This window comes from Haemaphysalis longicornis, unplaced genomic scaffold (genome assembly GCF_048455015.1).
Source record: "Haemaphysalis longicornis isolate Haplotype H1 unplaced genomic scaffold, Haemaphysalis longicornis Haplotype H1 scaffold_10, whole genome shotgun sequence".
NCBI classification, from domain to species: domain Eukaryota; kingdom Metazoa; phylum Arthropoda; class Arachnida; order Ixodida; family Ixodidae; genus Haemaphysalis; species Haemaphysalis longicornis.
Window position 1 is genome coordinate 134,005,169 of NW_027526204.1, and position 16,037 is coordinate 134,021,205.

General features: G+C 45.7%; 1 protein-coding gene and 1 long non-coding RNA gene across 3 annotated transcripts in view; both read left to right on the plus strand.

Annotated features, from left to right (window-relative positions):
* Positions 1–16,037, plus strand: part of LOC144159365 (peroxidase-like) — a 226,043-nt gene that overhangs the window by 61,192 nt on the left and 148,814 nt on the right. The window lies entirely within an intron of this gene.
* Positions 1–16,037, plus strand: part of LOC144159366 (uncharacterized) — a 34,794-nt gene that overhangs the window by 1,889 nt on the left and 16,868 nt on the right. Inside the window, exon 3 of the long non-coding RNA XR_013320283.1 lies at positions 3,192–3,299. This is a non-coding gene — a long non-coding RNA (uncharacterized LOC144159366). The remainder of the gene's footprint in view (positions 1–3,191; positions 3,300–16,037) is intronic.

A 16,037-nucleotide genomic window follows, 5' to 3' on the forward strand; every position in this document is an offset into this window, starting at 1 on the left:
TGTCCGAGACATTAAATAAAACACATGAAGTAGTGCTGACTCCCGAGCCACTTTCTGACGATTTCTCTATGACGTCAGAGAATTTTGTTTGTACGTGATTGACAGCCGCCGACATCAACATAAGCCACCTCCAAGGTACATTACTGAGCGTTTGTGGTTGCACCTCTAGTTTCGCGTGGTCGTATCCCTTAAATGCCAAGGCGCAGTTAACACACTGACAACTATGTTTCAGTGCTGGCCCATTATACGTCACACCTTCCCATGTTGCCACTGTAGCGCGAGATTTGAATGGTATTTAATATTGCCGGAATTTTTTAAAATAATTTTTTGGCGGTTAGAAAGGAGCTGATGCAGTTACCATAAGATAACCAGAGCTTCGAATAGAGCCAGAGTTACTTGATATAGGAGATGTGAAACTGCCAATAGGCCCCATGCATCAAAAAGTGGCCCTACGATTTGTCCACTGTTTTGGATCTTGTTTTACAGTGGCGCCATCTTTTGGTGGCAAAATAAACTATACAGCCTGATTCGCCGCTCGACGACCTGGGCGAAAAATGGTATTTGAGTGCTTACGTAAATTTGTTATGCCAAAGGAGCCCAATGTCTTCAACTGTGCAAGTGTTTTATATACATACGAAGCAAGAGTAGTAAAAAGAAATGCAACCGTGGGGTCAACCGTCACTTGCGCACTGTCGTCGGCTGTGCGTCCTCTTCGGTCTTCTGGCGGCAAAAATAAATGAGTCGCTTCGACGGCTTTATGCAAGCTGAAAATGATTATTTAGAGCCGCTTGATCGGCTACTGGATTAGGTTTGGCATAGAATGTTCTGTCGGCCAAACTATAACTGCAAATATAGTATTTCAGGTCGGACCTATGTTGTGCCGGAGTGCCCGCACAAGCGCTAAGGGTTGAGGCAGCTGCGCGGACGCAGAAACAATCGCAACCTAAAAACCGGAGTTAAGATAACAATGAATCACTTATGAAAGCCCAAAAATAAAGAATGATTCACTTTAAAACACAATGTAATGTTAAATTGTCAGTTTGAATAATTACTTTGTTTTTTTGGATAGTGCATGCGGCGGCCGCAGTGGCGCCACCGTACGCATGATCCAAAGCAAGGGGGGGGGGGGGGGGGGGGGGTCCAGGTGCGGGCCGTTTATTGAGGCGGAGTTTCGCAACTGCCTACATCGAAGAGCTCTGGAAAAGGGCTAGTTGGTTTCTGACTCGGAACATTGCTGGCGCTAGGCGGGACAAGAACGAAGAATTACACTCACAAGTGAACCGCACAGTACCAACTGATTTTTTATTCACAGCAAACACAACATATAAGGAAAAATTCACATAGCGTGACGGGAAGGTTAATCATTCTCGATGAAAATGTATACAATATTTCTCATTCGTTCGTTGGCCAACGCATGTGCAATGAAAAATATTGAATATATTTTCATCGAGTTGTGTTTGTTGTGATTAAAAAATCAGTTGGAAGTGTGCGCTTCACTTGTGTTTGTACTTCTTTGTTTTTGTCCCGCCTAACACCAGCGATTTTCCTAGTTACCATAAGGCTAGTTATTTGAATTCGAACAATGCTGTAATTTATCGTCGTGGCCGCTTTAAGCATCTCTATTTGGACTACAAAGTGGAAACCCTTCTGCCAGTCTATAACGCTTGACGTGTTGTTCTTTGAAAATGCCACTGAGTAAGGGGCCTTTGGAGTGCTGTCATATTCTTACATGCAACCGCTTGTATTTCCCTGGAAAAAAATGCTTTCCCAGAGTGGCTTATACGCATAGTAGCAAAGCCGAATTTAAAGTTGGGCTCGTTGGATAGTGTTGCATTGGATACATGTGGTGTTATGTAGGTATTTGAAGGCCTAGGGCGTTCATATTCTCAAAGGACTTGATATATTGCCCCTAAATCTTCGTATACTCCCCCGCATTTACAAAAATTAAATGTCTAGCGCTTCGTACGTGTACTTGGGGTCTTATGGAGGTATTCAATATAAAGCCCTAGATGTTACCTACTTTATTACGAAACTGCTTATATGACGCTGAAAGAATATTTTCTCGACACTGCATTGCTGTATATTTCACTTAAACCGTATTATAAGAGGCTCCGGGTATAGTAGAGCAACTTCAGCATTAATTTAACAGTTGCCATTAGGGATTTTTCGCGAAGTTCTCTGTGAATTCTGTTTTTATCCGCTTCGAGAATGAAACTTTTTGCTTTAACGGGTACCACCATCGTTCTAACTGTTACACACATTCTGTGGGATTTTTTTCATATCGGTTTTCATCCGAAAAGTTGACCGTAATAATCTGAGTTTTGATGAATTCGGGGCCCTTTCCTCTTAGCGAAATCGTGATATCGCTCTACGAAGAATGGTGCTTATCTGTGCTATCACCCCGCGGTTTCATAGGTTTTAGGAATATATTCCCCATGCAGAAATCAAACTAGAAAAACTAATTTTGATGCCGAAACAATGTCAGGCAAGAAACAAGGTTCATTTTGTGCACTTCCAATTATTTTTTTTTTATTCAGCCCTTTATATTTCTCTGTGTACAAGTTTAAACCGTCAAGGAAAGTCAGCTGCTATCGCAACCTGCTCATTAACTGACAGATCCTGCTTGTGGTCATTGTTTAGCACAGGTTAGAACAAAGCGCATTGCCGGCTGTTTACTTGTCGGAATGGAGCACAGGATTCGATATTTCCGAAGCCATTTGACCACGGCGTTTTGCTGATATGATAAGATCGTTTCACTGTAGGATTTTCTTCAGAAGTGTTAACGCCTTCGATAAGCACCGTAAATGAACACTTTATGTTAAGACAGCCAGCTTTGAGCGGCTGGCAGATAAAGACCCTGGTACAGGCTATCGGTTGTCCCTCGGAGCAGCAGGCCCTAATCGTCATCAGTGCCGATACGGAGCTCTAAGAAAACACAAACTCTCGATCTTGGAGGCCGTGGTCTCAGCGTGCACTAACTTTCACACACAAAGAAACGAAGGTGACCGGGCAGTTTCTATTTACCTCCATCATTGACGCTATTGTTGAGGGGCAACGGCTGAAGGTACTGTTTCTTCAAGGTGGTTCAGCGGATGTATTTATGGCGCGCTATTCAAACTTTCTGCACAGCTGTGCTCTATGCTGTTATAAAAAAAGGGTTCCCGTAAGCCTAATTACGTTTTCCTACACAGAAATTCGTGAAAATATTTGATAGGCTGTACAGGCGAACGTGGGCGAACTACCCTGCCCTTCTGTCTGCTATGGAGAATTCAAGTGGAGAACAAAGTACGTAAGCTCGGGTAAGAGTTCAGCTCGTTGAATTTTAGTATATTTTGCTTCAATTATGAAACCCGAAGACTTTTTTTATGCTCGTGATTACAATTTTATTAATGTTTTGCAGGCGGTTTTCTACCTGGAACAATGAACAATTTTCTGCCTTACTTATCATACCGCTAAATTTACCTTCAGATCCAGAACATTAACATATTATTTTCGTAGCACAATGAAAAAGAGAGGGTATTACACTTTGGAAGCAACTTTTTTGTTTGCACGTAGTACCATTCTTCCCAGACATTTCATTGGCACCTAATGAGTAGGTAGAATGCCAGCGAGGTTAATTTAGATGTAAAACGCGAAGTCCTAAACATAACAACAGATGTGCCTTATGAAATCATTTATTTTTTATCAAGCGTTATCATTATCTCCGGATGCATGGTCCCGACGAGGGAGGGTCGAGTCGACTGGCGGGTTCAGTTACCTCAACCCCTCACGCGTATATATGAGCTCCATTCAAAGAGTCGAGGCGAGGGGGCCGGGGGACTGCCGGAGGAGGAGCTACCGTATTTTTACGATTCTAGCGCACACCTTCTTTTGCTAAAACTAGCATTAAAATTTGTGTGCGCGTTACAATCGGGCTCAAACAACCGAAACAGGTTCCAAATCAGCCAGCAACATTGCCATAGGCACGAGGTCCTCCCAAACTCCAAGTCAATTCAATAAAAAAATCCGTCAATATCACGGGAGTGAATTTCGGTGCACTCATTCCTCAATGACATCCCTCGGTCAGCTGTTACACATTTTTCTACCGTTGCAATTAGCCCGTCACACGTAGAATTATGAAGGTCAAGACACTTGAAATCGCAAACAGCTTCAATGTTCCCCGCTATAGGTTTATTTACTCCAGGAGCTGTATAAGCAAGTTTACGAAGCACAATTATTTTTGGCTGCCACAGTTGGATGCGTAAAATAAAATCTCCTTCCAGATACGTGGTGTCAAGTCACTCACATGAACGCGCTAAAGCCGGCGTCAAATTTTTTTTTTTTCGAATTTTACTGCGGGAACCTACCCGCGCGTTAAAATCGGTGGCGCGATATAATCGTGCAAATACGGTATTCAGCTCCCCACGGCCCGCCGACTCAGCCCGACGAGCGCGTCAACCCACCCCCTGCCTCCGAGTCGAACGGACTCGCCCCGGCGGCTTTTGAACTCACCCCGTCCGCTTATACATTGGTGCGTTGAGCGAAAAAACCCCTTTTTTTAAACTCAACTCTCCCTCGTCGGGTCAATGTAAACGGGGCTATTGTAAATGTTTACGTTGGTACAAAGACATTACCATGGAAACAATGTAACATGCTTTTCTTTTGAAAATGAACACGTGGAATAAAATGAGCAGGTTTCCCTTCGCATAGGGCATCATCTCGCCGGTAAATTTCATTCCTTTTTTTTTTTTTGCTTTTTTCTTCCTTTGCGTTCCTTCTTCCCTCTTTGACATACTGGCACATGTGCGTCACTACGAAGCAAGGAAGAACGCCGGCAAAGACGTTATGCCTATTTACACACCTTACTGTCAAAAACAGCGGATGCCAGTGTGAATGTCAAAAGTGTGGCTTGTACGGAAACAATTCCGCGAAAATAGCGTGGGACGAAGGGAAAACGCAGCGCAGTTATTAAATGTTTAACCCTTGGCCAGCCAATGCCATTAAGTTGATGCACAAGCATTCACGACATACTGTGAACTTCGCCCAAAATTGTATTTTAACAAACTTTTTGTCTGGTTTCCCTAAAGTGCTATGTATGGCATGGTTAAAAAAGAATCGCCCATAAAACCACTTCTGCTGTGCAGACCAAGAACATGCGCGTGGATGAGCACACTTGCGACAAAACAAAAACCTTAGAATCTGTAAAACACGCACATATTTGCACCTCTCGCACTGATTTGAGGCGTTTATCATGCTGAATACTTTATTAGACCCTTGTTTGCCTCATGAGTAGAAACATCCAGTGTATTCTACATCGAATGGCTGGAAACATCCGCGTGTCCTGGCCGTCATTTAAACAAAAATTTCACCATCTTCCCGTAGGGGAACCCTGAGTAGTAGGCGAAGCAGCCATGGGGTCGACTCAAGTTCCCATTAGTTTTCAGTTCGATCGCGGCGTTGCGGGGAGGAGAACGAGGGGAGCGGAGTGCGCGCGCGCGTCATTTATACCGCGGAGCTACAGTGGCGCCCCCAGCGGAGTATGCAGCGGCTGCCGTCGCGTCTCTAACCCTAAGCTGCTTCGCATTATCGCGCGCGGAGCCGCAGGTGTTGCCATTCATTGCGCAATCCCAGAGAGGAGAGGAGCTTCGGAGTTGAGAGGAGCGTCGGAGAGGAGAGGAGGAATGCCTCGCATACTACTCAGGGTTCCCCTGCGGGAAGATGACGACGGTGGTCGAACGCGAAGCTATCTCGTTATGGATTCTTTGGTTGGCCAATCTCTAGGGGCATCCTGCCACAATCATCATCAGCGCTGCCTGGCCAGACATGCGCAGTGGGGGTGGGGTACTCAGGGTACCCCTACGGGAAGATGACGACGGTGGTTGAACACGAAGCTATCTCGTGATGGATTCTTTGGTTGGCCAATCTACAATCATCATCAGCTGTGCCTGGCCAGGCATGCGCACTGGGGGTGTGGACGCCGCACAACGGCGCCCACACAACGTCGGAGGGAACAGGCTCGACCATAAGCTGCTTCGCATCTAAAAGAAAATTACGGGGGGGGGGGGGGGGGGTATGCTTAGAAATTTCGAAGGATGTAAAGGCAAAGCCCTAGGTTGACGTTCTAATGACCTACTGTTGAACTTCGAATTGCACTTCGCGGCAGCGCCCGCCCACATTTGGCCAGCCCCCTGGACAGCCCCTTCCGAAGCTCGCTTCGCTAGCTCGATATCAGAGAGATACCGTGTGTACCGTGGGGTCCGTTTGTACCGTGGAGTCCGTGTGTACCTAGACCCGACTGGGCATGTGAGGATTCATTCCGGTAGAGTTAATTATGGTCCTATTCTGAGTCCCTCCTCCACTCCATTTGCTCCCACTGCTCGGCTGAGGAGAGGATTCCGCACTGTTAATGCACGAGGAAATCGATTTCAAGGCTCTCCTCCACTGGAGGCTCTAGTGGAGGAAGGACTCAGAATGCCACCTGTGGTTAGTTCCGCTGATGGCCGGCCCCCACCTCGCCGCGTCCGCACGCGCAGGCGCAGTCAGGTCCCGGTACACACGGTAAGCTAAAACTCTCTTGTCAGGAGCCTCCTGTTGACCACCATCAGCAACATAATCTTTCAAGGCGGCTCGTATCGCGCGTGCGGTAGCGACCTAGCCCCTTCGCTGCTGTCTCCCTTTCCCTGCACGCGCTTGGGTTGGGTGCGCAATTCCAGTACCTCACAACATTTTTTTCGTACTTCACACGTCCTGATAAAAATAGTGATCTAAGGTTTTCGCCTCTAAAAACATTGGCCGCGTATCTTACTGCTTCGCGGGTAATGTCGCCTAAAGACGCTATTATTCTGCCGCATCTGCAACGTAAAACACCTTCCGCTCTTCACCTCCCACCCCTCATGCTCTTACTTTTCACTCTGGCTCCCCCATTAGTGATTTTGAAGGAGGTATGGCCAATTAAATGAATCTCCACATTCGCCCTGCTCGCGCGCTATCGCTTGTGAACTCCTGTTTGTTTGTTCTTGGAACAGCCTGAAACACCATGTTTTTTTTTCCGGTGCGTGTTTTTATCTCACCCCTCTTGGACTTGGTTCTTAAGGCTTAATATAAGGCTTATTGCATACCTGAAAGCAATCCAAACCATTTCGACGTTGCTATCATGGTTGGCTACTGCATAGTTGGAGCCCTTTTTTTGCAATAGTTGCAACGCCGCCCCCTCTTGAATCCCTGTCATGACGAATTATTTTGTGAGAGTCGGTAATGATGTCCTCGTCCGTATTATCGCCACGAAGCCAAGTTTCAGTAACAATCATTACGTCAGGATCGTGCGAAAAAGATATCTTGTATATCGTCAGTTTTTTTTTCACGATACCCCTGGCATTTATGTTCAGGAGAGTAAACGGCTTTGGAGATTAGGCTGAATCTTTCACAGATCAAACTTTCTGTCGTCCTGCGGAGGCTGCGCAGTCGTGTGTCGGGGGAGGCCGGCATTGCGGATTCATGAGGACCATTTTGTCCAGTGCGTCGTCCCAACGAAAGAGCTTGCTGTTTGTCTTGATTTTGTCGAATGGCTGAACTACTTTATCGCATTTATCGCGATGATGTTTGTAAAGTCCCATAGCTTTTTCCGGATCTGCCGAACGCGGGACGTAACAGCTACGCTGAACCCACTTCTCTGCAGGTATAGCAATTTTTAAGAGTTTTACCTTTTCCCCTTTCATCAAGCAACTTTAGCATTACTGGCGCGTCCTTGTTTACGTTTCGTTTGCCTTTTCCGTGGATCCTTTCAATAGAAACGTCTGCAATGTTTAACTTGTCTTTGAGAATGGCTTTTGAAACGACGTAATCGAGGGTTTGCTGTGCCGTCTCATCTGCTTCCTTAACGCCGAAGATGATCGAATTGTTTCGTCTGCTCCTGTTCTCTAGGCCAGCCATTTTCATAAGTAATCTATCAACAGTTGTTTCCCAAGTTTTTCACTTTCTGTACGTTGTGGTTGACTGTAGATGACAAGTCGGAAAGTTTCCCTTCGATAGATGTCAGCCCATTGTTTGTTTCGGTCAACTGCTTTGCAGATTATTTCAAGCCTTCCTTTATCTCGAGCACATCCGTCAGTGCTTTGAAACTTTCCTCTATTGATGGCCCTGGGTTTAGTTCCATCAATGATAAATCGTGGCAATCAATGACTGTGGGCACGGCAGAAGCAAAAGGCTTTGGTCGTCGCTTTGGTAAGCATAAACGGAGTGGTAATCACTCAAATGTAGCAAAAACATGAGTGGACACCAATTTGCCCTTTCTCCAGTCCTCTAAAACTTGTTGCAACAGGCTTTCCCCGAATATTAAGACTAAGTAGATTGACGACTTTTTGGCATGCCTAAAAAGAAGAGGTTTAGGTATTTCATCTGTCCCAGCTTTTTGTGTGTGTGTGTGTGTCCAGGTGAAGTAAAAATGAAAAGATGGCTTCCAAAGTTATGATCAAATCTACAAATTCGAGGTTGTTCGCATGGAAATCAGGAGGATGGTCATCCGTTCGCACAAATACAGAAGAGAAGCAGTCGTTAAACGCTATCGCTATGCAGCTGGTATCAGTGACCGCACGTACTTGCTTTTAATTTCGATACTTTCTCTTTTTTGTAGGAGAGGTGCATCCAAAATTTCCTTCGGTTAGTACTGAGAAATTTGTGGATTTTTACTATACAGAAATTATGTTTGGAGCTTTTAATTTTGTTTCGCAATTCGGTGCGGTGGCATGTCAGAACAGCGCCGTGTAGTCGTGTTTTTGAGCGTGACAAGGGTTTCATCTTGCGTTTTAGATGCAGTATATCGCGCGTAATTTAGGGACATCGGCGTGTTTTTTTTTTTTTTTCATTTTATACGGAACGCACGAACTGGTACAATAATGCACAGTTGTCTTAAAGTGCGACTATAGCTGGTTAATGTCACAGCGATTTTGTGGATGTTGATTTGAAATTTTGTTATATTCTTCCTCGAGAAGGCCCAAAATGCTTCCATCCTCAGCCGCATTGAAATCAAGGAATCTATGAACTTTGGTAGCCAAGAGTGTAAACAAAACGTTGGTGTTTAATAGTACCAGTTCATGGTCCGATATACAAGGTAGAACCTAAATTGTGCCGTTAAATTGGAAAATAGCCTCGGAAACAAAAATGAGGCCCAGAATCGAACTCACGCCTGCAGTGGCACGCGTAGGTTTCTTTAGAAGTTGGGTCAAGTTACAGGAAAAGGCTACATCAAGTAGCCATTCCAAGTGCCGGCAGGGTGTATAATGCAAAAGTGATCCCGGTTTATTTTTGGCAGATTTAAATCACCACCTACGATAATATGGGTCTAACGTCTGCTTTGTTCAAAAAAAAATATTCCAAAGCTTCGAGTACCGCAATATCCGAATCGGGCGGCCTGTAAATAGCACCAGTGAGAATGCTCAAATTTAATACTTTCGATGAACGCTTCATGCGACAACACTTCAAAATTCATGCCCTTTTTTAGCACTATCACTACACCACCTCACTTTGCCCCTCGGTCATGACGAACAATTTCATGAGAGATAGGAATTACTGTCTAGTCAGGAAGGTTGTTTTGAAGCAATGTTTCGGGGAGGGACCCGCCGCGGTGGCTCAGTGGCTAAGGCGTTGCGCTACTGAGCACGAGGTCGCGGGTTCGATTCCCGGTCGCGGCGGCCGCTTTTCTGATGGAGGCGAAAAGCAAAAACGCCCGTGTGTACGAGATTTCGGCGCACGTTAAAGATCCCCAGGGGGTCTAAATTAATCCGGAGCCCTCCACTACGGCGCGCCTCATCGCCTCCGTTGCGTCGGCGCGTTAAACCTTACAATCTATCTATCTATCTCTGTTTCGGGGAGGATTGTTACGTCAGGATCGTAAATAATAAGGAAGCTTTCTAGATCAACCAATTATTTGCGGATAAAAACGAAACAAAAAAATACGAACGGTAAGAAACCTAAAAGTGTACTAACAAAATCTTAAAAGTTTATCAAATCCACCACCCTAGCGAAATAGGCAAAAATAAAAAAAAGCGAGAAAACAAGCACAAACAAAAGGAATTCGTGAAAAAGAACCAACCTTGCAACGGCGTACACCTGCAAAAATGCATAATTAGCCAATTGTAAATTCCGATCCTCGGTAGAATACACGCAAAAACGAAGCAAGTAAAAAATGGAACCAAACAAAACAAAAAAGTTCCCAGTGTAGCCTAATATCACTCAATATAGCCTAACATGAACTAAAACGCTATAAATTATGTCAATTTGGCTATTCAAACCAAAATGAGGTTATAAAAGCTGTAAATAAAGTTGTGAAGTCTCAGGGGTCAGTCTAATCCACACGACACACAGTATTAACGCGGAAAGAAAAAAAAGAAGATTAACGCAGACAGTGCTGCCATGAAAACATAAGTTTTGCCAAACAGAGAAGTGGTGCAGCAAAATGCTCACACATTAGTTGAGAACTCCCCAAATTTCTGTACATTTCTTTCTTGTTTTATTCCCCTGCTCCAAATATTTATACTGACCTACGCATTACTTCATTTTAGTCTAAATGTATCGGTGGTCATCGAGCAGTGTTCGTTGTTCCGAATACGTCTTACCTTGAATGTGAATGCCGGCTCCTCGCTTGAACTGAAGCACAACGCTATATAGTTGAGACAAATATTCCATTTTCGGTCCGTCTCAGCTTCACGGAATTTTGCTAGACAGATTTTATTGTTTCAACATTTCTTTCGCTTCCCGCGAATCCACTATTTTTGCGACAGTTTTCGAAGAAACATGCTCATAAGGCGAACATTCCAGAAAGGTCACCGCGTCTATGTTGTCATTTTTTCACCTCCTAAAATTGGCACAGAACAGAACTGCCCCCATACATATGAAGCAGCTGAGTGCATGCAGCCATATCGTTTGCTTGAAGCCGTATCGCATGTTCAGTGAAAACTGGCACTTCCAGCGATATTAAAGTAGTGACACGAAGTTTCAAAGCTGAGGTTAGTATTTAAAATGCTTCCTTTTTACAGGAGATATCTCCCGGCAAGTTTCAGCAGCAACCGTCCAGCATAACATATTTTAAATCCATTTTAATCTCTGCCCGCACGAGAAAGCCCAGAGCGGGCTAGCACGACATCATCTGCTACTAGCCCCAAAGTGCCGACGTCTGGGCTCCCGTGACGTAGCCGACGAGCTGGCGGTGGTTGGCGCGCGCTTCAAACACCGTTTGGACACGTCATGGTTTTCGGACTGACGTCATGCTGCCCGAGCGCGCGGGGATGGTGGACACCTCGGCCGGTCTGGGCTTGCGCGTGCGCTGAGTCGCGCGCGCGTCCACACCGGCAGCGGTGCGACAAGAATGGTGACGTCAGGTGCTAGCTCCTGTCATGGCGGCAGCTCGGCGTTCGTTTTGTCGAAGCCGAAACTGACACGAATAAACGACGCCGTAAATAATTGTTTACGCTGCGATCAACCGCCTAATGTGCCATTGTATGATTAGGGAGCTAATAGGCACCCATAGCAGCGAAAAAAACGTAACACGAAAATTTCGTGTCAGTACTCCTTTAAGGCAAAAACCCTTTACGCCGTGTGGGTTCCAAAACTCCAGCCTTATTTAAATCGAATGTCAGAAGAATACGTGCAAATCGCACGCTCATCTCACTGCAAAAAAGAAAAATGTGGATAACTCAAAATATGCGGGCGCCCGTCGTGGTTCCATACTGCGTAGTTGAGAAAACTTGCGTCATTTTTGCGTCTATTTCTTCGCTTCCCATCCTTCGTCTTGATTGCTTACCAGGCGGCATACTATTCCGAACTCCCTACTGAGAAGCTGCGATTCTGTATTATGATAGCCTCATGGAAACATGGAATCTGGAGACAGAGAGAGAGAGAGAGAGAGAGAGAGAGACTTTATTGTGTTGACAGCCAGTAATCCTAGACGTCGGCCAAGAGGCATCGGGCAGCGTCTTCGAAGAGCAGCGTATTCGCTCAGCTGAATGGCCCAGACTTGATCCGCTGGGTGGGATCTGAGGCATACGGTCTCCCATTGCTCTACATTACCTATGTCGCTACCAAAAGCCGTCGCCTGTTGACGGAACCACAGCATGCGTACTGGGAGTGCTCTGTCCTTGCACCGGTGGCTCTTGTCAGAATATTGCCCGGGGTAACACTAACTGTGCGCAACAGGGTTGTGGTATGAGTTCGTTTGCAGAAGTCGCCAAGCTGCGGATTCTCATTTACTGAGGGTAGGATGAGCTGGAGAAAAGCGGGCTCGCTGTAGCCCATACTAGTGACTCGTAATGTCCCTGTAAGAAACAAGCCGATCCCTGCCAGAACAGCTTAGCGAATGAGCACTGCGGTCGCCAGCAGCTTCGTCAGAAAATCACGGAGCGGCGTTTGAGCGCCTTTGTTCCCAGCCAGGACGGAATGAACAGGTTCCCATATTAGACATATCTTGCCAGACCGCTGAATATGTTGTCCAGTCCTTTAAATTTTAGACGCCTCTCGAGAGACTCTCTCCTTGCGTAATTTATAATAGCAGACTGAGTCGCTCACTACGAATTTGATTTTTCTGGAGGCTGTCACGCCCTGTAGATTGACTATCGCAAGGACCACGGCATCGCGCGTCCTCGGTAATCGGCTGCGTCCTATTGTGCAGGGCTTTCGCTTGTGGGGGCTTTCGCCCTTGTCTGTCTGTGTTCCACATTGTGGACCGGGTGCTTGTTTTTAGGGATCGGTGGGGTGTGAATTTGTTTGCGCACTGCGGGAGCCAAAGGCACCTTTTGTGTGCCGGATCACGGATGGTTGATCCCCAGGTAGCCGAGAATAAGCCGACCCGTCTGGCTGTAGCTAAGCCGCTCTCGTTGAGCCAGCCTTTCAGCCTCTGTTAATTCACTGATGGCGTTGCAAAGCTCCAGTGCCTCAAGACGTTCGGTCGGAGCAGTGATCGGGATTCCTACGGCGGGCTGTAGACCCGCCTAACGAGGGAGTCAATTTTGAGTTCTTCGTCCTTCTTGAAGTGTATGAAAGGGGTTGACGTACGTTATCCTACTGAGGACAGAGACTTCAACTAATAGCGCTAGATTGTGCTCCTTCATACCGTGAGGCCGGTTAGTGATTCGCGATATGAGTCGAGTAGTTTGATGCACGATTTTTTTCTAGCGCGAGGGCGGTCTCTGAGTTGTGTTCATTGGCCTGTATTCAAAAACCGAGAACCCTTAGGACACTGCGGGAATGTGTCGTATTCCATTCTCGAAAATCTTCACAGCCGGGAGGTTCGTGTCTGTACGTCTACCCCTACTAGTGGGCCTGTACAGCAACTGTTCTGATTTTTGCGAGGAGCTGCTGAGGCCCCAGGGAAATATACGCCCCACTAGACCACCTCGATGCCTTCTTCAAAATGTCCTGAATGTGCCTGCCACTGCCTTCATGTACCCATGACATCTTCCACATAGAAACTTTGTTGGGGGCCATCGATCTGTTTGAGTATGTCGGGAAACGCCATGAAGGCTACGTTCAACAGAAACGGGGAGAAGACTGAAACCTGTGGAGTTTCACTGCTCCCAAGCGGTGTATCGCAAGGGAGAGCCATAATGCTTTTTAACCTAAAGAACATCAGCAGACTTAGGCCATGGAGGAAGTTTTACGCACATATAATGGAGGCGATAATTAATCGCTCCCTCTCAGCGTCATCATTCATTCAAGAACGAAGCCCTGTCTCGTGTTCCTCCTACCGTTACTGGTTGGAGACGGGGTAGGGGGTTGTAACTTTTATTGTCTGGAATGGCTCTAGACCGTGGATGGTAGGGTGTGGGTGGTATGACCCGTGGCAGCCAGGGGTTGCCCTAGAGAGCAGATTATAGTCTATAGGACTCGATTAAGGGAATTTTGATGGCCGGACCTGGTGCAGGAGTAGACTTAACGTTGCAGCCCTTGCGCTCGACCGCTTTTAAAGGAGAAAACTGCGACGAGGGTGCGTGTGTTAGTGTTGAAAGTTTGTGGGTATACACAGGGCTGGTAGGGCCGAGAAAGGGCGGTGAAAAATTGCGGTCGGGGGAATGGTTTGTTTCTAGACCATGCGGACCTTTACCTAGGATTAGTCACTAGAAAAAGATATTTTACTGCCACTGAGCATCCCTTCACCCGTCGAAACGAATTTATCTGCGGCTGTGATGGAAGCCATTCGTAGTAACTTGAAATGAGCTGACCTATATAGTTAAAATGAAAAAAAAAAGTGAATGCAGTTTTACTCTACATGGAACTGTCAGAATTACGGAGAAATGATTCGCCAGTTGTTTTCCGTTGTGTTAATGTTGTTAGTCCTTTGTGTTTATCTTGTGTTTATTTGTGTTTCGCTTTTGTTTTTCTGTAATTCCCTTTTCGTTTTCTGTGTCTTGTTTTTTTTGTGTGTGTGTGCTACTTTTCTTTTAATGCGTTAAGGTTCTTTTCGGTGTTTTTCTTTTGTTTATTTGTTTTTAGAACGTTTATTTTACCACAGGGCATAGATTAGAGGGTATGAGTTGATGATGACGAAAGTTGATTAGATGAACATAAAGATGTTCGCTTCGCGGATGAATGTTCGCGGAAATATTCTCTTCGCGGGGCTCATGTATCCATGCGTTGTATGCAGATGCGTCGTCTACGCGGAGGCCCGTCGCCGCAAGATGTCGCAGGCGGGGGTAATAACCCCTCAAATTTCCCGATTTATGGCCAGCCTCCCACATGGGTATGCTCCGCGAAGCCAGGAACAACAACAATAATCAGAGAAGGCTGCTAGAGACTCACTTTAGACGCCTAGGGCTGTCATTGTCTCTTCCAATGCTTTTGTCTTTCGGGTGCACAAAGAAGCTGGGCCACTACCGTAGGAATGTGCGTCACGCCGTCCACTCATTCGTTGCAGAGACAGCTCGTCTGCCGGGCTAGAAGTAGTCGGATCAGGTTGGATTTTGTTTTGTTTTCCCACTCCTCTTTCTTTTTTCTCTTTCTTGAACTCCCGACAAAAGCATTTATTCTGCTCCCCTATTTTGCATTACGTCATTCGTTTTCACCACTGAAACAAATTCTTCTATGCCAATTCCCCTAAGCGGGTATACATCATTTAACTTGCGTGGCGCCCAATGATATCGGACGGATGCGACCCCGGGGCCTTAAAGTGGTCCGCAGTCAATAGTAGTATTTTAAGTAACGCAGCAGGGAAAAATACCAGCAACGAATGTCGGCCAGCGTCGCCAAAAGATACGTTTAACCCCTTGTAAGTGGCATTCTAAGAAATCAAATAACTCGTGTTGAAAAGTAACACGATAGTTCTATCTGATACAGCATGTGACCAAAAGAGCTCTGTTCATAGAACTCATAAGCCCTCATAAAAATTCACACAATATTTGGTATTGAAGAAAAACAGAATGTTAGAAGTTAGAATAAAATTAACCGCGAACGCAGAGCCAAACATAAACACACCAAAAAGCAACAACTACAGGCGGAGGAAAAGGTTGTTTCCGTACTATTAAAATAAATGACTATCTTAACCTAAAGTGCCATTAGAGATATTTCGAGGAAACAAAACTTGCTGCTGAGCTAGTTAGTACATACTTAAAGAAAGAAGAAAACAGCGCGAACTAGACGTGGACGAAGGAGAGAAGAAACGACGCTGCATGGCGCCTATATCTGTCGTTTCTTCTCTCTTTCGTCCACGTCCTGTTTGCGCCACGTTTTCTTCTTTGATTTCGAGGAAGTTGTTTAAAATTTGATCTATACAGCAATGTGTTAGTTTAATTCCACGGAATGTTTAGAAACAATTTCTATGTATGGGGCTGTTGAAATTGTCAGTAGAAACTGACTTCACAACTTACAGCCCATAAACATTTATTTTAGAAAAATAATATGACATCATCTAAGAAATTTTTTATAATATGTGGCAACAGATGCCCCATCAAAACAGACTCGTCGATAATACCGAAACCAGTAACCCGTGCAGTCATTTTTTCCCGCCCTGAATGCTCCCTACGACTCGTCCATGGTTAACATACAGGGTAAGCGCCACCACTCTGAAAAACGTCGCA